This window comes from Lissotriton helveticus, chromosome 4_1 (genome assembly GCF_964261635.1).
Source record: "Lissotriton helveticus chromosome 4_1, aLisHel1.1, whole genome shotgun sequence".
NCBI lineage: Eukaryota > Metazoa > Chordata > Amphibia > Caudata > Salamandridae > Lissotriton > Lissotriton helveticus.
The window spans coordinates 1,370,983,307-1,371,006,658 of NC_136063.1; the positions used below are offsets into that span (position 1 = coordinate 1,370,983,307).

The 23,352-nt window shown below is 42.9% G+C and overlaps 1 protein-coding gene across 1 annotated transcript in view; it reads left to right on the forward strand.

Moving 5' to 3' along the window:
- Positions 1-23,352, forward strand: part of DCDC2 (doublecortin domain containing 2) — a 739,932-nt gene that overhangs the window by 443,004 nt on the left and 273,576 nt on the right. The gene's annotated exons all lie outside the window — the stretch shown is intronic.

Here is a 23,352-nt window from a genome sequence, read left to right on the forward strand (position 1 = left end):
AAGTGACATACATTGATGGAGGCAATGGAAATCAATATAACATACATCATAAAATTGCTACCAATATGTTCAGTTTATGCTAAGTACACCTTTTAAAGTGAAACATGCTGTTTAATTTGTCTGAGTATTAGGTTGACACTGGTTTTCTGAAAACAAACATATTACTAGGTTGGTATAATTTAGCGAATGGGGCACTTTTAAACCAATGCCCTTTATGTGGTTTTAAACATTGTATGTATTTATGTATGTATGTACTAGGCCTGAGTGGAGCTCGAGTGACCCAAAAACTTTGCCGTGCTACTGGGAGTTCCGCAAGCGGAGGAGTGAGTGAGGTCATGCCGATTTTTAGCGCTGGGTGTAGTTCCACACTGGAAAATCACTGACCGGGCAAGATGGCCGCTGACAGTCTGTAGGGGCAGGACGCGCTTTACCCTGCTCCCCCGCTCGAGCTTCCATGCGAGGATTAAGGTTAAGGTGTAAGGAGAGGAGCGGAAATAAATACGGCGGTGCTCTGTTCTGAGCTGTGGCTTCGATTTTGAGAAGCATAACATAAGAAGAAGGTGACCTATGCTACTAACCCCGAAGGTAATAGCGGAGGCAGCACTCCCAACGCTGGAAGCGGTGCTGACTCGAGCATTGGTCAGTGCTCGTCAGCTGATGGTGAAGGCGAGCGGCTGGAGGAAACAGTATCGGCAGCGGCAGCAGCTGAAGCGTGATTGGCAGCTCAGCTCAGCGGGCGCTCTGTCCACAAGTTGGCGTTCAATGGCGCCGAAGATCTCGAGAGCGCTGAGAGAAGAGAAAGCTGCTTGGAGCGAGTTTGATGCTCCGGCGGCTAACCTCCGCACAAAGAAACAGACGCGGGTGCAGGAGATGAGTGAAGACCCTCGCGCTGCTGAGCAAGTAAGGAGTGCAACACGGAGTAAGGAGGCTGGAAGCAGCGTGGGGGAGAGGCTGAAAAAAAAAGATAAAAAAGATAAAAAAGATAAAATTAAGCCAGCACCGACAGATAAAGGAAACAAGGGAAAAGTAATAGAGCAGGGGACTTTGAGACAGCCACTAGTTTTAGAGGCTTTTTTCCCTCTAATTACAAATAACTCTCAAGTAATGCCTGGCTCATCCATACCTCAAATAGATTCTTGCGAAGGTGTGAGCGGAGATCTCGAACCTGCCCATGCACCCCTTGCAAGGGAGATAGACAGTAACTTGCGGGCAACTAGCTACTCAGTACAGACCGACAATTTGGAAGCTCTAAGTGAGAAGGTGTACAGAGTCAATGACTCACTACAAGGGGCTCTGGTGCAGGAGAATGTGGAGACCTCCTCTGGACAGGTCAAACAGAGTAAAGTGAGAGAGGGCAAAACTGTGCCCGATACTGGGAATCTCAGAGATGATAATAATGTACTAAATAATTTAAGTGTTTATCACGGCACTATAGAAAATGATAGTATGTTGCATCATGTCGAACTAAGCAATCCGCCTCTAAATTTGGGGTCAGACAATAAGTTTACGGAGGCGACGATTGAGGCATTAAGGGAGGAGCAGAGTAACGTTAATGCTCTTGGTCTTGTTGCCACTTCAGAGGGGGGCAGCAATGATATTAATGTACCTAAACAGCCTGAGAGGGGGGGAGCTGGTGAGGGAAATGGCGACGGCAGCAGAAGTGATAATGCGAACAAAGTGATTAATAATGACTCTAAGGCCATGGTATACCTAACAGGTTCCCCTTCTGACGAATGTTTTTTCTCTGTCAATGAGGGTGAGGATGAAGGAGAGGAGGTGGGGGCAGCTGGGGGGGGCGAGTCAGAGGACTCGTCTGTCGTCGGCTTGGGAAGTGACCGGACATTATCAGGACTTGTAACAGAGACTACATCCACATCCGGTTCTGGCTCTGGAGACCTCTCTGATAAGGACTTAGCTGCAAAACGTAAATCTAAAGTTTTGACCAAAAAAAGGAGAAGAGTAAAAGGATCTATAAGCCCAGCAGCTATTAATGTGGCAAAGAGACTTGATTGGGACAACACTGCTACATCTCAGATGTATAAAGAGGGTGTTGGGAGTCCAGATGAGAGTATGGGGTCTTTGCGGCTGAATGAAGAGAGAGCCAGGCAAGGTCTACCCGAAACTCAGATTCAGAGTCAGGAGCAGCCCCAACGTCAAAATACACCTTTGGGGTTTGAAGCAATGTTCTCAATGCTTAAACAAATTCAGACCGAGGCAAGGGTAGAGAGTCGGAGAGCCAGGCAGGAAAGTAAGAAAATACAAAATGCACTTCGAAAAGTAAATAAAGCATGTACAGAGCTGGCAGGGAGAGTTACAGAGGTGGAAGAAAGAACGGGAGCCTTGGAAGATGAAATAAATGGATGGAAGGAATTTAGACAAGACCAAGAGAAAATTAACAGTGATGTATTATGGAAACTCGAAGATTTCGAGAATAGGCAGCGGAGAAATAATGTTAGACTCTTAGGTATTCCGGAAGGAAGGGAGGGACAGGATGCTAGAGCTTACATAATCGAATTTCTCAAGGGTGCATTTCCAGACATAAAGGGATGGGACTGGGAATCAGAGATTCAGCGTGCACATAGATTTCCTTCTATACAGAAGAAGGGGGATGGGTCAAAAAAGCCTAGAGCATTCTTAATCTATGTGGGCAACTTCCTATTGAGAGAAGAGATACTGGCCAAAGCAAGACCACAGGCAAAATGTAGATTTCAGGAGGTGGAGTTCTTTGCTAGACCAGACTTCTGCCATATAACGGTAGAGCGTAGGTGGAGACTTCGGGAGCTGATAGCTCCATTTCAGAGAATTGGGTGCGAGGCATACCTAATGTTCCCTAGCAGACTGAAGGTGGTTAAAGATGGCCAGTTCAAAATCTTTTATTCTGAGATTAGAGCGGCTGAATTTTTGGCATGGCTCAAGGAGAGGACCCCGCAGAATAGTACACAATCTCAAGATCTAGCAGTAGATCTACCATCTAAAGGCAGCAAGATATAAAGTGAAAATTTTATAGAAGCACAAGAACAGAGAACTGTAGTGTATTGCTACGTAATTGTGCGAATTGGTAATAGTAAGAGAGCACCACCTATGTAAAGGGTTAGGAACACAATAGGAGCGGGGGGGGGGCGTGGGACCCAAGCAGACACAGCTGTCACACAGAGGTCCGTTGGACCTTTTTGCCTGTAGGGGGGGTGGGATAGCCGGGGTGGGGGGGAAGGGTGGAGTTCACGGGGGGGGCAAGGAACGCAAAGCAAATAGGAAATATATAACACAGGAAACATTATGGAATAAGAGGAATAATGAAACAGAAGGAAGGCTTGTGTCGGTTGAGTCATATAAAGCCGTGGTCATAATGTGTAATTTGTTTTTTTTAAGAGCCAAAATTGTGATGGTATTTGTTAAAAATCCAGGATGAGTACACGTATAATGACATGGAATGTGTGTGGTCTTAACGATAAGACAAAAAGGCAAAAGGTAGCTGTTTTGATTAAAAGTTTAAGAATAGATTTTCTAATACTCCAAGAGACCCATATACAACTGTCAGAAATTAGGCTGTTAGACCAGCTAGGTCTTACTGTTCTAGCGCACTCTAGGCAGGGAAGTAGGAATAGGGGGGTTGCGGTTATGGCAAGGCAAAGAGATGTAACCACCAGGAAAAAATGCGAGGATGTATGGGGTAGATGGGCCCTGATAGAATGTCTGGTTGGAGAAACATGGGTCACTCTTGGGTCTATTTATGGGTCTACAGGTGATGATCCGGAGATTTTTGAAGCAATCGACATTAAGTTGGCAACCTGGGCTCCATTTATTTTGATAGGAGGAGATTTTAATATTAATGGAGCAGGGGGATTGGGGTTGGGGCTGGGGCCTCCAGTTAAATATAAGGGGAGGAAGAAAAGAGTCTTTAAGGCAATTGTTAATTTAGCCAGAAACAATGGCTTGCTGGATGTTTGGGATACCCTTAATCCTAGTCAAGATGGTTTTACATACTACTCAGCACCCCATAGGATAAGTGTCAGATTAGACTATTTTTTAGTCAGTAGCCAAGGTATTGATGGGATAGATATCGAAAGAACACCAAGATTATTATCGGACCATAACCCTCTTATAGCCACTTTAAAAGGTTTGACAGCGGTGAGGAAGACCTCGGAGTGGTCTTTTGAAAAGGCTTTTCTAGTGGAGGACGAATATATCCAACATATGAGGGGATGGATATCTGAATTTTTGAATATAAATAGGTATACAGCACCCGTAGGGATAGTGTGGGATTGTTTCAAGGCTGGAGTGAGGGGTGAGACCATCAGCTATGGGGTTAGGAAAAGAAAACAGGAGAAAGAAAGAAGTGAGGGGGTAAGGAGGGAATTGTTGCGGGCAGAGGACGAATTGAATAGCAGGACAGATCAAGCTGGCGGTGCAGCTCCAACGGATTCTGTATATCTTAAACTTGTTAAACTGCGAATGGAGGAGGAAGAACAGATAGCAGAAAGGGCAGCCAAACAATATACAGTGAACAGAGAGAACTGTTATGAGATGAATGAAAGGGTGGGCAAATTGTTAGCAGCTAGAACTAGACAGAAGGTATCATTTGGGGAGATAAAAGCAATCAAAGACAGTACAGGGGCGATCTTAACCAATGTACAACAAATAAGAGAAGTTTTCAGGGACTTTTATACGACCTTATATTCTGAGAGCGATATAAAGGACCCTGAAGACATAATGGAGTATTTGAACTATTATGAGGGGAGGCAGCTGGAGGAAACAGAGAAGAAGAGGATAGACAACATGTTAGACTTAGAGGAGGTAAAAACAGCTATGAAGAGTTTACCATCAGGCAAGGCGGCAGGTCCAGACAAAATCCCGCTAGAGTTTTATAAAGTGTTCTGGGAGGAGCTAGGTGGAGATATGCTTTACACTATGAAAAAGGCACAGAAGGGAAGCTCAATACCAAGCACTTGGTCTGAGGCCGAGATTGTGGTTATTCTTAAGAAAGGGAAAATGCCAACTAATCCGGGGTCATACAGACCAATCACTCTTATGAACACGGACACAAAGATTTATTCAAAGGCACTGGCAACTAGATTTGCCAGTGTAATAACACCTCTAGTTACCAATACCCAACACGGTTTTATACCGGGACGGGGGACTACACACCATGTTAGAAAGTTAATCACCCTTATAGATAAAACAGAAGCTGATGGGGACCCGTTCGCAGTATTATTACTAGATGCCGAAAAGGCTTTTGACCGTGTGTCGTGGGTGTATATGTGGAGTGTCTTGGGAAAATTGGGATTTGGTAGTGGCTTTCTAACAGCGTTAAAGACATTGTATAGAGACCCTGTTGCGGCAATCAGAATTAATGGGGGGTTAACGGAGAAAGTAAAAATTAATAGGGGCACAAGGCAGGGCTGCCCATGCTCCCCGTTACTGTTTGCGGTATATCTGGACCCACTAATCAGGAGACTGGAGTCAAATAGGAACATCTCCCCAATCGTTACACTCAGGGGGGAATGCAAGATTCTGGCCTATGCCGATGACGTGGCGGTTATAACATCATCCCCCACAGAGGCTATAAGACACGTGGAACAGGAGGCAAAGGAATTTGGGAAGGTCTCCGGGTATTCTTTGAATACCGGGAAAACACAAATCATAAAAAATAGTAAGGCCCTATGCCAGGATCCGCGGGTAGCGCGGACGGGAACCTATTTGGGAATAACTATAACTTCAGAATTAGACAAGCTAGTGGATCTAAATATCGATCCTATTATACGGAAAGTTGGGGGTGAATTAGACAGACTGAATAATCTCCATTTTACCTTGGTTGGAAGAGTGAATATTATAAAAATGTTAATTATGCCGAAATTTTTGTATCTTTTCCGAACAATTCCCTTATGGTTTGATAACGTGTGGTTTAAAAGGATTGAAAATATGATTAACAAATTTATCTGGTCCAAAGGTAAAACGAGCGGCGAGATTCTTGGCACTCCCACGGGATAGAGGGGGGTGGGCGTTACCAGACTTGAAGATGTATTATTGGGCCGCTGCCCTGCAGTATATGGTAGGATTAATAGGTGGAGCTGAAGCAGAAGAAGAAGATCACTTAGGGTCATTAGCGATTTATGGCATCTTGCTGGGCGAAGAAACAAAAAATATTTTTTTGAGAAATTTTGACACGGCATATTTCAAAAGAACACGCTTTAAGACTATACTGGGCGCATATAATATATGGAAGGCTTTTATGAAAAAGTTTGGTCTGGGGAAATTTAATAGGTATATGAGGTTATATGAGAATGTGTTACTTCCGGGGGATATATTCTCTGACTCGGTTTTTACGGAATGGTATCGGAAAGGGATAATAAAATTAGGGGATGTAATGGGGACACAAGGGGTGGAACAATTTGTAACAATACAGAGAAAATTCAATCTGTCGACAAATCACTTCTTCAAATATCTACAAGTTAGAAGTTTCCTACAAAGCAAAAGAGGGGGAATAAGAGGATTTGAAAAAAATAACATATTAGAGATAATAGAAACTGGAGTAGATTGCACAATTAAAAGATTTTATCTTGAACTAAATGAACAAAGACCGGATGACATGGCTAAATGGGGGGAAATCTGGTCAACGAAGCTGGGCATAGAACAAGAATGTTTTAAAATATCATTAGAACTAGGGACGAACATTCTATGCTCTGCGTCATTACAAGCACAGCATTACAAGACTATGTACTGGCTTTATTATACCCCGGCTAAACTGGCACAATGGGGAGCGACAACTGGTATAAACTGCCCCAGGTGTACGAGTGCAGATGCAGATGCCATTCACATGTTTGCAATATGTCCCAGTTTAGTCACAGTACTTAAAGAAATAGAAACGTTTCTACAAAGGGCACTAAAACTACCTGTTAATCTATCACCTGCGATTATTTTGCTAGGGGTAGATGGAAACAATGATGTTGAGACAGGGAACTATTTTATATTCGTGGCCATGGCAGTGTACAGACTGTGTGTTACCACCGCATGGTTAGATCAAGCGGCGCCATCATTTCAACTATGGTTAGCCAGGTTGCTGAGCATATACAACTTAGAAAAAGCGATCTACTCCAGAAGTGGGAAAAGATTGAGGAAATTAGGTCTGGAAATATGGGAAACAATAACGAAATGGAAGGAAGAAGGTTGATTTGTACAGGAAATATATATGTACATAATTTTGTATCTAAGTTGTATAAATGTGTATGTAAATCGTAAATGAGGTATAACAAGGTATAACTCCATAGAACACATATAGAAAGTATAATCGATGTCAATATGTCAATATGTATGTACAAGGAGAGTGATCTCACCCAAATAAGGGGTAATGTATCATTTTGGTATTAAGATGATGGTTCTTTCCTATTTTTTTTTTTTTTCTTTTTTTCTTTTCTTTGTTTTGGCTTATCTTAAACGAAATGTATGGTGTAAAAATCGACATGTGTAGGAAAAACTGTTTTTTCTTTATTTGCTCCATGTCCCCTCTGTGCTCTAGAGGGTGGGAAAAATGTAAAAAATTCTGTGAATAAAAAGATAAAAAAAAAAAAAAAGGAAAATCACTGAGAACAGCACCATGAGCAGTGCAAGAGGCCTTTGCTTCTATCTGCCGCTCGAGTTGATGTTCTAGTCGAGAAGAAGCTTTCTCAACGCGTATGGAAGGCTACTCAAAGCGAGTGGTAGTGGCCATCCGCAACTACCCACCTTGAGAAATCCCAACAGGAGATGGTTTGGAGTAAGATTTTCCTCGCTCGTAAAAAACTCTGCTGCACTACGCACAACTTAACGTTAGTGAGCCTGGAAAAACTCTGTTTCGTGGAGCAGAGTTTTTCAGAACTTCGCATGCTACGCTGAGTGGGAAAAACTCTGCAAACTCCACGAGTGGAGCGGAATTTCACACACAGGCCTAGTATGTACTGTTATTTTTATAGCACAAAACTAGCTGGCTGGAGGCAGGCCACTATACCAATGGTACGCCCCAGTAGGGATGCCTCGGGAAAGGGGACAGATAGAGGAGGTAGAGCTAGTGGAAGCTGTAATATTTTTTGTCATCGATTTGCTTTTCATTTTGTGCAGCAATTATACAACCAAATAGTCCTTAATGTATCAACCTCGAAGTAGCGAATACAATTTTGTTGCAGGGACTATGGCTATAAAGACCAACAAATGGCAAAGCCAATAGGTCACAGCTTTCGGCCCAGTGTTTTTTGCTGATGGTGTGCAGCATTTGCAAAAAAAGAGAGAACTGGCAAAAAGATGCAATGCTGCCTTCAGCATGCAAGAGGACTTATCACGCAGGGATCATCACGTAAGCACACACCTTAGTAGTGATGCTGGTGTCATTTTCTTTTCTAAATATTTACACATCCAATAAAAAAATTGCATTTTATTAACATGAAAGAACTTTATACATTGAGAAGCAGCCTAGTACCAACTGACAGTTACCAACTATCCAAAAATTTTAAAAATAAGAAAATATTTTATGTACACGACGGTGAGGGATGTGGAAACAGCAGAGGAGTGGGTGAGAAGCAGGCCGAGGGAGCATGGGGGTGTGTGAAAACCCTTTTTGGAATACGTAATAGCCCAGCAGCATTAAGCAGCTGCCAGGCCCTCTATCACACATGGAAGTTAAAACATTTTAATGAATTAGACATAAGGGGTAGAGAAGCAATAGGAAGAGCAGGTACAGAGAAAGCAATGGGGGTGGGAATTTGAGGGGGAAAGGGGCCAGTGAGAGAGCAATAAAACACATACATTCTCATGCAGTGTTTAATTAACTAAAAAAAGTAGTTCCCTAAATGTGAGCAGTGGAAGGAGTCATCTAATTAAAAGGATGGTAAGAAGTTATGCTCAAAGGGAGTGAAGAACCAAGAAGAGGAGCACAACACTACGATCCCATAACCTCCACTCTGATTAAACGAGAGTTGTGTTCCTCTCACAGGTGGAAACTAAAATACTTATCATGAACTGTCAAGATCAGGAAAGAAAGACACTGCAGGGAGCTCATGTACACTACTTCTGATACTGCCCAAAACTCAAGAAGGAAAGCTTTCATGATTGATCCTTTTTGGGGCATGCAACCAGAATCTGGAATTCCTTGACTCCTACGATATACACAAATCTCTCTTTAAACTTTAAAGCGCTTCAAGATGTGAAAAAAGTGCTTGCTCTACTTCTAGAAAGATACCTAAGCTGTTCCGGACATTATATCACCTCCGAAAAGTGCATTATCTCCTACATAATTTAATATTATGCAATGGAAATTAGCGAGATCAACAACCAACCAAACAATATGTAGGTTTTCTTTCACCACCATCCAGCCCAACTAATGGAAAGCCTATTCTCATGACAGGAATCCTGTACCTTGTCAAACACACACATCACCAGACCACAAGATAAGGACCACTTATTCATGCTTAACCAATAAGGGAAACAGCCTCACTAAGATCAACCTGCCTATGGAAACTTGTATATACACTTTTTGACCTCCTAAAGGTACATAACACTGTTGCTGCTCATAATATATAAGCACCAAATCTGATGAGAAATTGCATTTGTGTGTATTGTATATGTAAGATGTACATGTGACTTAGAGTGGCATTTGGTTCTTCTTCCTTCAACAGTCCATTCACTCATCTTCCTTCAACAGTTCATTTACTCCTTGTCCTCATCCGTGTGTTCTTCTTCTCCTCCTACTCATCACCAGTCTCCTGTTCCTTTTTCTCTTTCTGGTCCTGTCTGATTCTGTTTAAAAGGCTCCTCAAAACAGTATATTAGTTAATGAGCAAGAGTTGTTTACAGAGAAGAATGATGAAAGTGTTGGGAGTGCAAGCAGAGTAGTGCTGTTTATTGAAATGGTGAATTCCCCAATCTCTATTAAATGTGGGGATCCGGTATGTTCTATGAGCATAGGTAATGTAGAAGTGGAGGTGACTGTTAACTCAGGTTCTCCTGTCACCATTAAAATTAATTACTTGTATTTCAAGGAATGGAAACGAATAGAGCTTTCCCCGCTTGTCAGTCACAAAGGGGCATTTGGGAATCTAACAAATGCTGGGATATTTTCAAGATGGAGTCACTTAAGAAGACAGCGTAATCCACACCAAAGAATATGTTGTGAAGATAGGTTACAATATTTTAGGATGGAGATATCATGGTGGTTTTGGAATGGTGTTGAGACCTGGTTCAGCATGTCTTATATCAATGGTTGATTGATGTTGTCCTCATGAAGCTGGTTTAGGGCTGCTTTTGCAGAAACATAAGCCCTTATTTGAGGACAGACTGGGGATGGTAAAAGGACATGCATATGAAGTTATTTACCAGAGTGCCATTCCAGTGGTGCTCAAAGTCCAGATTGTGTTGTTGAGCATCAGGAAGGAACTAAAAGAACACTTAAGTATGCTTTGCGATGAAAAGGTTATGGAGTCCTCACAATGGATTTCATCCATTGCCATCAGGAAAAAAAGGACCCAAGATTGAAGATTGTGTGTGAACCTTAGGTTATTTGATAAGAATATTTTTGTGGATTATTTTACCCTTCCCAAAATCCAAGAAATGCTTTGCACGATTGGGTGAGACTAAGATTTATTCTGTTGTAGACTTGAGAACTGCATACCACCAAGTCAAACAAAGTGAAGAATCTATGGCCATATTTATTAATGCAGTTTGTATTTCCTAACGGTGCACCATTAGGAAATGCAAAATGCCATTTTGGAATGTTCTAAAGGCATTTTCTGTGGTGCAAAATGCGATTTGTATCCAGTAGAAATCACATTTTGTAGACCGCTAATTCGAAAATCGCATTTAGGGATTTCCAAATAACCTATTCGCTTACACCATGTACAAAGGATTTCCTAATTGCGAATAGTCACAAAATGGCCATTTAAGAAAGGCAATTACCATTGATCTGTATCAGGTGATAACCAGGTGCAAACTATAAAAAGGCACCCAAAATGCATCAGGCTCTTTCAGAATGGTGGCTCTGTATGTCCTGGCAAGGAGGATGATGGTAGGCAGAGAAGGAGGTGGAGACAGGAGAGGATCACCCTTTTTTAACAGACTGAGGAGGAGGTCTCTTTTTGACAATACAGTGGCGCACCCTGTTTGACAGGTCTTCTGGGTTTACATAAAACATTTGCAGGGCACTTCAGTGGGAGAAGGCAGGAGGCCAAAACAATTCTTGTGTATCTAATGTCTGGTTGTTGGAAACTCAGCTTTGTTCTGGTAGACGTCTGTGAAATAGGTTGTTATCGATGGAGGGTCTGCCTGGATTTTGGAGTTGGATGTCCAAAGTAGACTCCCTGCCCTCAGAGCTCAAGTTTAGTGTGGCTAAAGAGTTTGGCCATCTTGAAAACCCCAGGAACCTTTACCCCATAGGTTAAGGCATAGCCAGGGGCTATACCCAATCATCAGCTTGTGCCAGCTATAATGTGTCATCTCCAGGCACCCACTTTAGAACACTGCTTGACCTGTGGAAGATCGGTAGAGGATTGAACCCTCTGTCTAAGATCTGAAAAGAGCCTAGCACTCCCTCTTGTATCCAGGACAAAGAAGTGGACTTCAAGGGTCATAAGCCTGACCTCTTGTTAAAACTGCAGGGATACAACAAGCTACAAGAGGTATTTTCCTGATACTGACTGGTGGCAGCTAGACAACAAAGGACACTCCTGTTGTCCTGTGCCTGTCACCCTGTGAGTTTTTAATTCCCTTACCTGAGGTCCTGTTGGATATTTAGAAGATTACTTTAGTGGTGGGTTGGAACTTAAAGGACTAAAGTCAGAAGGTAAAACCTTTCAACAGGATAAACTGGGTTAGTGTATCTGAACTACTATCTATCATGGTCAGCGTCAAATTGTGCCTATATATATAAAAAGTATAAAATTCATATCTCTGGTTCCACTAATTGGATTTTTGTCATTTTATTTATGACATTTGACTCTATTCTTCTAATTTATTTTTGTTTTTTTATTGTATAGCAATTGAACTTTATTACTGTTTTAGTACAGCATATACACCTTACACCTTGCCTCTGAGGTGAGCATGTGTACTCTGTGCCATAGCTACCAGGAAGTTGAGCTCAGGTTAATTTTGTGACATTAATGTAAAGGTTCACCATGATAAGGTTGTGGTTATTACTTGAGTTGGGTATTCACCCACCTAAAATTAATACCCCAATTATTTACAACTAGAAAGTAATGGGCCAAGAGTCCAGTTGGACGGAAAAGAGATTTCTACTACTTTATTTAAAGTTTATTGTTATGTTTGCATCATTCTCAAAAAATCAAAATAAAGAAATTGGGAAGAAAATTATATTGTTCTAGAGGGGGGCTTTAGTTTTCAGTTCACAGGTGAGTTCTGGCAGTATAACAAGCTTTGGTTTCAGGTAGCAGTGTGGTTTTTAGGAGGCTGCATTGGAATTTGGAAAGCTGGATCTCCTCAGGCCAGAGATGGCGATTTGCTGAACTGGGGTATAGGATATGCTGCAGGGGGTCTCCTCAGGTTCACAGAAGTGAACAAACATTGGTGTAGAGGAGTCTGCTTATCAGCCTGAGAAACCTCTCATGGGGTAGTTCATTTGCACCTGAAGAAATATTATCAGCTCCACCATCTCTCCTGAGGTGTGTCTTGGATTTAGGCATGATGTGTCAGCTCCTGGCCTGGTTGATTGGTTCCTATTAAGATATATGTGCAGAGTTCAGGCAGACTGAACAGCAGTTTGAAGGTCGAGCAAGATATTGGCTCCAAATGTTCAGAAATACACTAAGGCAGAGCTTTGCAGGGCTGAAAATGAGGTGGAGTTCCATATTTCATGGTCTGTCCCTAGCAGATGGACTAGCAGCCTACTGACTAGCTTTCTCCCTCTCTGGACAGGTAGATGTGCATTTCGTCTCACAAAAACAACTAAAAGGGAGAGATGATATTTCTCGATGGGCAGGTTTGTTCTGTCCTGCTCAGTTTGAATTCTTTTTTATGACTATGTGCAGACAGGTTAGTGAATTTCCATTGGGAGCAGCTGTGGTATGAACCCTCATGTATTCCAGACAGACAGTTTAATGTTGAAGAATGAGTACAGGATGGGTGACCTTGTCTGTTTTTTGTGAAAACAGACAAACTCCATGTTGCACGCACATATACATAACATAAAATGCTGGGTTTGGGCTGGGATATAGCGCTGTTCTGGTGAGGAGAAAGGGAGTCCAAAGCACCAGATGTGTCTGAACTTATATAGGAAAGCCAGTTGTCCAGCTGGAGCTTCAAAATCTAGTAATGATATTATCATCTAGCACACAGCATCCAGAGTGCGACTTTTCCTAAATTACGATTTCTAATTTGGAAATCGCAATTTTGCCATTTCCAAATCAGCGACTTCCTAATTGCTATTGAGAATTTGTAGAAATCGCCATTAGTAGAATACACTCCTACATTCATCTCTTTTTGTGATTCCCTAATAGCGATTTCTACAAATTCGCTATTTGGAAATTGCAAAGCCATTCTTTCACACATATGGCCCTTAGAACCTTGACAACTTTCAATACCCTATTTGATTATGTTTTTTCATTTGCCATTTGACTGTTTTTCAGAAACCGACGTACAATTTGCTTGGGAAACAGGATAATGTCTTTGCCTATCAAGATGAGGTTCTATTTTATGCTGATAATTTGCATAGTCACTATGTTGTATTGGAAAAAGTGCTGAATATTTTGCAAGATAGGGAACTACTGTTTTTGATGAGAGAAGAAGAGTACTTAGTTTATCACATTATCGCTGAGGCCATGAGATCTAAGGCTAACTTGGTGGAAGCCATAAAGACTAGAGCTTCTCCCAAAGATAAATATCAGATACACTCCTTCCTTTGGTTTGTGTGAGTGCCATTCCCATTTTGTAGACAATTTAGCCCTTCAGACGAAACCATTAAAGAGGCTGCTGAGAAGTAAAGTGAAGTGCAAATAGGAAGAAGAAGGGAAGGGTACTTTTGAAAGCCTAAAAACACAATTATTGTGTATTTTTCAGGAACTGTCCGGTGTTCAAGACTTCGAGTCTTTGGTTAATCCCACAACGCATACATTGTTTCTCCTCGCCTGATTTTCGGCACCTCTACTCTCCACACCATTTCCTGCATGGTGGTGCTGAGTTACTACACTTCCTTTGGAATGTTATGAGTCAAGTCTTCCACCTCTGAGGTTCTGTTTTCTGCCTGTGTCACCCTCTCCGATAATTGGCACAGATCTTGGAGCAGGAGTGTGACCTCTTCGGGGACTCTCTTCCCTTCCAGAGTGTCTCTAGCTGCGTGGATAGCCTGCAGGAGCATCACATTATCAGGTGTTTGGGAGGGCCCGGTATTTTGGTCTGCCAGTGGGGTAATAGTTTTTGTGAATTTGTCCAGTTTGACCTGCCTTTGCGGTTTGAGTTCTTTGTCCCTGGCCATGATCACAGATCAGTGTGGCTCAGTGTTCCAGGGGCTGCTGGGTTGCCTCTAAGTGTCTCGATGTATGCCGCTCGAGCTCCCTTCATCACTCACTCCTACCACCCTATCAGGCCTGAGATATGGGGGTCACTGGATTTAATGGCGTCTCTCTCGGTCATTCAGGGTGTTTCCAGTCAGTGAGAGGGTTGTGGGCCATTACTTTGCAGTCTGTGAGGGAGTCTTCCTTCTGCCCGGGCAGCCCCTATAAAACGATGCCCGACAGCAGGGTGGACAAATGGGTGGCAAGCCCCCACCACCGACGGAGTAAATAAAGCCATAGCGCCAGATTGTGTGAAGCTCTGGGCCCCTACTCTCTTTCTTGGGCTACACATGTCCACAGTCTCCCATGAGGCCTGCTTGTGCTATAACTGCAGATGCCTCTTCGTATTAGCTCCCCTGGAAGCCTGTGGTGAATTTGTACAGGGACTCTATGGCTGAGGAAATCGGTTCTCTGCTATCGTTTTTGCAGGTACAGCCTCTCCCAGTTGGTCGATGCCCACCCCCGGCTGTCTCAACCTTTGGTTATTCTTAGACGTGCCGGTCGGGAGTTATGGAGCCCCTGCCAACACAAGGGTCCTCAACGCAGACCCTCTTCTGTTCCCCCACCACTGCCAACACTCCTCACTGGTCTCCTTGACCAGGGGGTGTCCTCTGGAGCACCGTCTGTACCTGTCAGACTCTTCAGATCTTCAGGGGGGCACTTCCGCTGCTCCGAAGAGCCGCCCTGATCACCAGAGGCTGGCCTCAGCCCAGCCATCACTCCTCTGTCCCTGGGGGTTTGGTCACCCCTCTGGGCCCCAGAGTGTGTCTACCTCTGTGTCCACCCAGGCCCGTCATCGCACCTCCGTCCTGCAGTCGGCTGGGTCAGGTTACCTGTTTTGTGGCCCGAGCCATAGGAATGCCCTCAGTGCAGCTCAAGACTAGTTTCCGCCCGAGGGTGTTCCAGATGTCAAATCGGCCTGAGGTGTGCACAGAGGCTGGCCTCAAAAAAGGAATGTGGCAGGAGCCGTTCATCCAGTATCGGGAGTCGCTGCACAAGACTGGCAGTTGTTTAGTGTGGTGGATGAAGCAAGGAAGACCGGATCATTGATGAATTAGCAGGTAGGCTGGCAGAGCTCGCGTTCAGAGCTGCGATTCCACCATGTTGTTGGCCACACCCCCAGTTATCTGTAGTGTTAGAATCAAATGTTGCTGAAATGGTGTCTAAATCATTGTGGGTTATCACATTTCTCTTCATTCCACTACAGGAGTCGTCCGGGTAGAAACTCATCTACAGAATTGTCTCCACAGTGGGAATTTGACAGAATGCATGTGGGTGGGAGTATTCCTAGTTTGGAGGAAGTGTACCAGAGGATAGGCAACTCTGTAGCTGTTATCAAAAGTGCATATGACGAACTCAAGAATGTGAAAAAAGTGAACTTTCTGATTAATGATCTGGTGAGGATCAAGAGAACCCTACGTACAAGCAAGGGGAAGTCTGCATTTTTTCCCAAGACAAGTGGTGTGAAAATATCCAAACATGCTAGTTTGGTGAAGAATGACAGGTGGTGGAGCAAGCGAAGTGCAGACTTATTTAAAGATGACTTTGCTGTCAAGTTGCAAGATGCTAAGATGGTTACAAGCAAATATTCGATGGATGTTGACGTGGATGCTAGTGGCTTGAAGCAAAGTGGAAATAATGCCTCCATGAATGTTGCTGTTTCCCCCACTATGTCTTCTGAAATGATGACAATCGAGATTGGGGATCGTGTCTTTTTCTGAAATCTCAGAACAGCTTCCAGTGACATCATCAAGGCCGAGTACCAGTTTGGGATGGCTAGACCTAGCAGAAATGCCCAAACTCCCAAGCACTTAAGAGATTATGTTTCATCTTGAACAGGTGGACTTACTAGACTATTTAATGCATTGAATTTCTGTTAGTACTTAATTGCTCAGGTAGTTTTATGTTAGTTTTATTTTTGTATAATGCAATAGAAACAAATATAAAAGGTTGGACCGTAATAAATGTCAACACAAACTTTTTTCTAACTCCCAAGGATTTGTGTGCCCAATAATGACACATCTGTGAATGAGGAACTAATGGCTATGCCCCTTTACCTCAGTTTCTGACGTTTTCATAGGACACAATGTTTCTCTGCTGTATTAGTTAATTATTCTCAAACAACACCCATTGAATAGGGCAATGCTTCATTATGTCTTTAAGACCAGCTCCATGATATAGGATTTTCTACATCCCTTACATGAGCCTAGTGGTATGCATTAATTTATATTACCACTCTCACTTCATCCTGGCGGTTTTATATCAAATTAGATGAGGTTTTGTACAGAAGAACTTGGCTGTTTTTTTTCTAGACATTCCAAGACACCACCTATCTAAGGCAGAATGGAATGGAGACATATTAGCAGACATCACTAACTTTAGTGGGGCAAACAAGAAAGCAGTTGAACTACAGCAGTATGTAAAACAGGCTCACTGCAGAGACACTAGGAAGTCAGAGGAATTGAAGAAGTTTCTGGATTCATTGGAATCATCAGCAGTAGTAATGGCTCTACCGAAACCTCAAAAGGAAGCTCAAACTACTAGGCCATCCTCTTCAGGAGCTGGACTACTGGTACACAATGAGAGAACCAGGCTGGAAACTGTCACATGAATTCAGTAAGTGGAGGAAGACTCAGAGATGGTTTCAAGAGGCAAATCTACATCACCACTCAAGGACCCCTGAACAATGTTTTGTATTTGCATTGTAGAGTTTGAGTGGCTCATCTCACATGAGGGACAGCTCATGTATCTTCTAGTAAGAGTAAGTTGTCCCTTCATATAAAGCCTCTGTCACATACTCCTTAAGCACACTCACACATAGTAAAGCACCACTGTCCACAGGCAAGCATGTAATACCCAGAAGTTAGTAGGGAGGCTGCATAATGTTATCTTCTGTGAGATTCCAGCAGACGTGATAGGGAAAATCTTAATAAGGCTAATTTCAGGATTGATTTATTATCTTCTATACACTTACTATATGAAATCTTTAAACTTTATTTAACAGTTTTATATCATGCCAGTAAGGCAATACAAATATTTCATTTTAATACACTTCTTTGATTAAAATACATCATCATTATTAAAACCTCCATTCAACATAAATACATATAATCTGTACCCTTCCCCTAATCAGAAGGGAACAATATTCTTAAAACTTCAAACTGGAATTTACCTAAATTATCACAATGTCCTTATTATGTGTGCAAAAAACATTTATTTGTGTGCTAAATACTATTATTGTTTAGCTAAAAGTGGACATCACCTTCTTTTTAAAAGATAGGGGGAAAGTATGAATTTTGAGTATAACATACAGTAGTAAATGAAACACAAACATTGTAATACTTAAAACCTTCATTCATCATAAATGCATTTTTTAGGACCTATGCACATTTCCATCTATACCCTTCCTTTAATCTTAATAGCAAATTAAGCTAAATACAATTATTTCTAGGCAAAATGCAATTATAGTAAAAAGGGAAAAACAGAAGAAAGATCTGAATATGATTATAAGAAGTAAATACAGTGAAGGTCCATCTTTTTTAATATGTGATTTCACTAATAATTAAAATCGGTTTCACAGGTATTCATAGATAGGTAAGTCAGACCTCCACATTCCACTGTTATTATGGGCACTCATTTCTGCTTGCCATTCAGAAACTACAGTCAGACATTTGTCTACGGCAAAGCGCAGTGTTATATTATTACACATCTGATGGATATATCTGCCTGTGGATTCCTCACTTTTTGAACTACCCCCAAGCGCAGCATTCCATGGAAACTCTTCTCCATAGCTCTCCCGCGTTGACGATGACGTCACAATGCATCGGCTCCGCACATGACTCCGTCTGGCGTCATCTCAGCCATAAGAGGACCTCGGCTGCGTGTTGACGTCTGTTCCCTTTTTCCGTGCCATCGACGCGTAACAGTTTTTTTCCAGGCTCTTCATTTCTGGAAAATTTCTTCAATTCTCTTGCTGCAACTTTGTTGCTGCCGAAGATGTATCCTCCACGGAAGTCGGATTTTAAGCCGTATAGGGAATGTAGTTGTCAAGTGTTCCTTAATGATTCACATGAGGATTGCCTCTGGTGTATGTCATCGAACCACAACATTGAGGCCTGTTCGCCATGTCACCAGATTAAGTCTAAGGTCTTGAAGGAAAGAGAGGGCTAAGAAGCAGAAGAGGGTTGGTCGGAGGTCTCAACCTCGTACAAAGTTGCTGTGTCCACACACTTCAAGATCTTCCACGAGAAAGCATAAAAAGAAGCCATGTCATGGGTCTCGGCTAGGGACACTAGCTCACTAATATGACCAACCTGTAATATTCGAAAATTAGGAAGTAGCAAACTTCTTGTAATTTTATCAAAACATATGTAAAACACCAATTTATGCTGGAAGGAAAATGGAGCACTCTGACAAATGGGACAAATACCACTTTCTACTCAAACCTGTCTTAACGTCTTCCATTTTTATAAAGTCTGAGACCTGCCTCAGCCTGATCATCTGGGCCCACTAGCTAATATTGTCACTTTTTATATTGTACAGGTAATGCTGGGTGCGCCCACCATAGTCTGACTCCAATAAATGTTGCAGATTATCTCTATTACATACATCATTTAAATCACCCTTCCTGACAGACTCTTTTAACAGGCATTTTAATATTTGTTTCTGCTGTGATTCAGACGTATTTCGCATTTCAAACCCTCCTGGAATATCTAGGGAAACGTAACTATATTGGAGATTAACAGCTCATTGGCCTGCATTCTTCTCCTGTAGGTAATATTTTATCATTTGCATTGCAAAGCCTTCATCAGACTTTAAAAGACAGGCCAATAACTAAGGATCCGCAGTTTATATTTATATATTGTATTAATAAGGCCTAGCTCTAGCCTCTGGACACCGTTCACAAAGCCTCTGGGTAAGCCAAGCCATCTTTTCCAAATATTGTTTTCAATGATCTGCAGCCGCTTTATGTACTTTGCTGACATAGCCTCACAGCTGTACAGTAATAAGTTTACAATTTTTGCATTATAGGGATTGTATTACGTAGTCATTGTTCGCACACGCGCAGCTTTTAAAAGGTGTGCCAGGCGCAAACAATGAGAATGCACCCTATTATGATGTATAAGTTGCCCTCTGAGGGCAACACATTAATGTAAAAACACGGAGCAGCTGCTCAGTGTTTTCACAGTGCAGGAGGCACCTACCTGCACTTTTACAGGGGAATAGAGATTCCCTTGCAGGCGGGTGCAGTCAGTGACTGTAACTGCCTTCAGGGGAATGTCTGGGGGGTCCGTGGGACCCCCTTTGCCCCCTTCAAAGGGCTCCTCTCAGGAAGCACACTGACAGTGTGCCACTTTTTAAATGGCACACTGTCAGTGCGCCTCCTGAGGGCTTCTTTGCCTCTGCGCTAGCATCTGTAATATGGCATCGGTGTAAAGTCAAAGGAATTCCCTCATTTGCATAGGGGGGAACACCCTCAGAAGGTAGCACTGGCACTTTATGTGCGCCATCGCTATCGGTATTAGTGAAGGGGACGCACAAGCGTCTGCACCCCTTTCTATAATACCAAAGTGCCTCGGCGCGTGCAAAGTGGGCGCAAACACCCGTTGCACCCCTGGGGCACCTAATATAATATTGCCCTCGGTCTCTTTTAGGACTTATGCCCGAAAGCTAGGTACAACCTATGGAAAGCACCAGCAATAGCCTTGGCACAAACTTTCTGAAGATCTATGTGGGGTTTAAAATGTAGGTTATATCAGAATAGAAGGCCTAGATGTCTATATTTTTTACCACTTCCACTTGAACTTCATTAACCACCACTTAAACCTAATAGTCTGCACCCTTCCTTTCGAAAAGACCAAGACTTTGTTTGAGCCGTATTTATTTGCAAGTCATTGGCCTTACAGTATAGACATCCAGTTGCCTCTGTAGGCCGACCGGCGTGAGATCCAATAGCACAGTATCATCAGCGTAAAACATTGCTGATATACCTCTGATCCGAATTATCCACTATAATAAGCCCAGTGGACATTTCCATTTACACATCTTTTGCCAGAGTAGTGCCCTATTTATTGTGTCAAATGCTGTTGACACAAACGCTGTTGACGCTGTATGATGCATAAAGGGGCTGTTCCCTTTTCAGGGCATATTTTCCAGCCAAAAGATCTCAATTTAAACAGGCATTCATCGTAGAATACCCTTTACGGAAACCCATTTGGACCTTAGGTAAAATTCTAGCATCACTTCCCCAGTGTTTAAATAGACCAAGCAGATGCTTCGCATAAATCTTACTGGGAATGTCCAACATGGTAAGCATGCGATAATTCGAGAGCTGGTCTTGAGTGCCCGTTTTATACAGTGGGACCCTATTACTTCCTTTCCAGGTTTTTGGTCAGCCAAGTCCACCCATTAAGTCTCCAAACACCGGATCCAGGACTTGCGCCCACAGAGTAGGATTAAGTTTCATTATATCTGAAGAGAGGCCATCAGGGCCGTGAGCCCTAGAGCTTTTCAAACCTTTTATTATAGCTTCGATACAGCTCACTGAGGTGACGAAACGGCTTTCCGTCACCCTCTTTTCTAGGGACCTACTATACATGTCCCCCAATACTCCTCTTTTATCTTATTTTAACTTATACAAGCTCTGATATATACCTAACCCATGTTTCTTCGGGTATTGCCTCAATTATCTTAGACTGCTGAAAGAACATTATTAACTGTGATCCAGTAGCCCTTTAGGCTTCCATTTTGAAGGGAGACAAATACCTTCGACCATACCATCTCTTTCTCATTTCACATTATGTTTCTTATTTCTTTCCTATAGGTTTTCCTATATAGTTTAATTAGATGCTCCCTATTAGCCCCACCTGTTTTAAAAGCATCCCTTTATGTTCTTATTTAATGTTGACTTTGCCATAGCCTTGGCGGCACTAAGTGTGCCCTTCCTAACCTGTCCACAGTGTGAACCCGCGACCGCCACCTCCCTTGTGAAGACAATTACATTTTCAAAGTCCTGCACTATTTGCTGAGGTAATGGATTGATCTGAAATTTCAACAACTCCCTCAATTAATTTATATTGTGAAGTTTTAATTTTACTGACAAGACAAATCAATGCTCATTCCTGCAGTAAATTGGCTAACTATTCTGCCAATTGTCTCTTAGATGAGCACCGCTAAACAGCGAGAGCACAAGTGGTTTGTGGTCACTACCTGCTAAATCACCTATTACTAGGGGCCAGGTCTATGACCATTTGCTTTTGCGACTCGCTAATTGAGAAAAACTGTGAGTCGCAAATGCCAATGTACAACAGTGCCAGAGACACTGTTAGCGATTCCCAATAGAGTCGCAAAATGCGAGGCTCGTGAATATTAATGAGCCACTCGCAATTTGTGACACCATTGGGAATGGCTGGCCCTCTCAGGGATGGTGGCCTGCTGGGCTAAGCAGACCTCCATGTCTGGGACTGCGATCCAATAAACCATTTTTTTTTATATGCAGCCCGGAAAATGGGAAGCATTTAAAAAAAAAATGAAACTTTTTCCTTTCATTTTTTAAGGGCAGGTAGTGGTCCCTGGGACCACTGCCAACCCTTAAAAAATATTTTTGGAGGTGGTCCCAAAGGGGAAGGGGTCCCCTGGGGACCCCTTACCATTTGCGATTCCATTACCACCCTATTGAAGAGAGCAGTAATTTGCGAGCGTTGTGCGACCGCAATTGAGGTTGCAAAACATTCTTACATAGGGTAGAGACTCGCTATTAGGAAAGGACGCCCTTGGCACACCAATTTCTAATAGTGACTCGCAATTCCTAAGCAGCAAGTCGCAAATAAATTGAGACTCTCTAATTAGGAATTGTACTTCTGTAGTAGGGGATCTCTGTGTATAGTCATAATCTAGTGAATAGTCCCGCCCATGTGCGTGGACCCCGGAGCAATCAAAAATAATCTCTTAAGGTGTCGAAACATGCAGAACTGCACAGAAACTTAAGAGAGAATTTAAAGACAGATAATGCAGCCTATCTCCACAGGCTACACTGTCCAGAAATTCCACCAAAAATCCACAAACAGCACAGCCTGTCCAGATTTCTCCACAAAGAAAAACCTTGCCTTTACCAGCAAAACCCTCTGGAATGATAGAGAGGAAGAGATGGACAGACAAGCCCCATAGGCTGCCATTATGTGGCTCAGAACAGGATACTGTGCCTTTAAGAGAACTTTCCAGAACTCTCACAGTATCCCAGAATGCACTGCAGGTCCCTTTTACTTTCAGTTCTCTTTCCGGCTCCTGCAAGCAGGACCCTGGAGCATTGAGCTCTCCCTTTTCAAGGGTTTATTTGGTGATTTTTTCACTTTTCAAGTGTTTGAGTGCTTTCATTTGAAGCACTTTGGTGCTTTCTTCCTTGTGTGTGTTTCTGAGCACTCTTTTATTTGTCAAAATGCCTGCTTTGTTTGACAAATGCCCAGAGTGTTCGAGGAAGAAGGCCAAGTCTGACCCACACGAGGTGTGCATCATCTGCCTACCCTCATCTCATGTCCCAGAGGAGTGTGACATTTGCCAGGGCTTCTCCAGCAGTACCCTGAGAGATAGGATGAAGATCAGGCTCCAAGGCCTGGAAGTCAGAAGACTGAAGGCACACGGTGGGTCTGGGCAGACTTCCTCTGCCCATGCTGAGGCCTCTGGGGGGCTCCCCAGGGGCAGGAAGGCCAGCAAACGTCCCCATTCTCCGTCGGCGTCGATTGCACCTACGACGGCGTCGAGAGGGATTACTGCAGTCGGTTCCCCGCCTCCCCAGGGCTCTGGGTCGAAGCGGCGTCGGCGCTCAGCGTCGAGG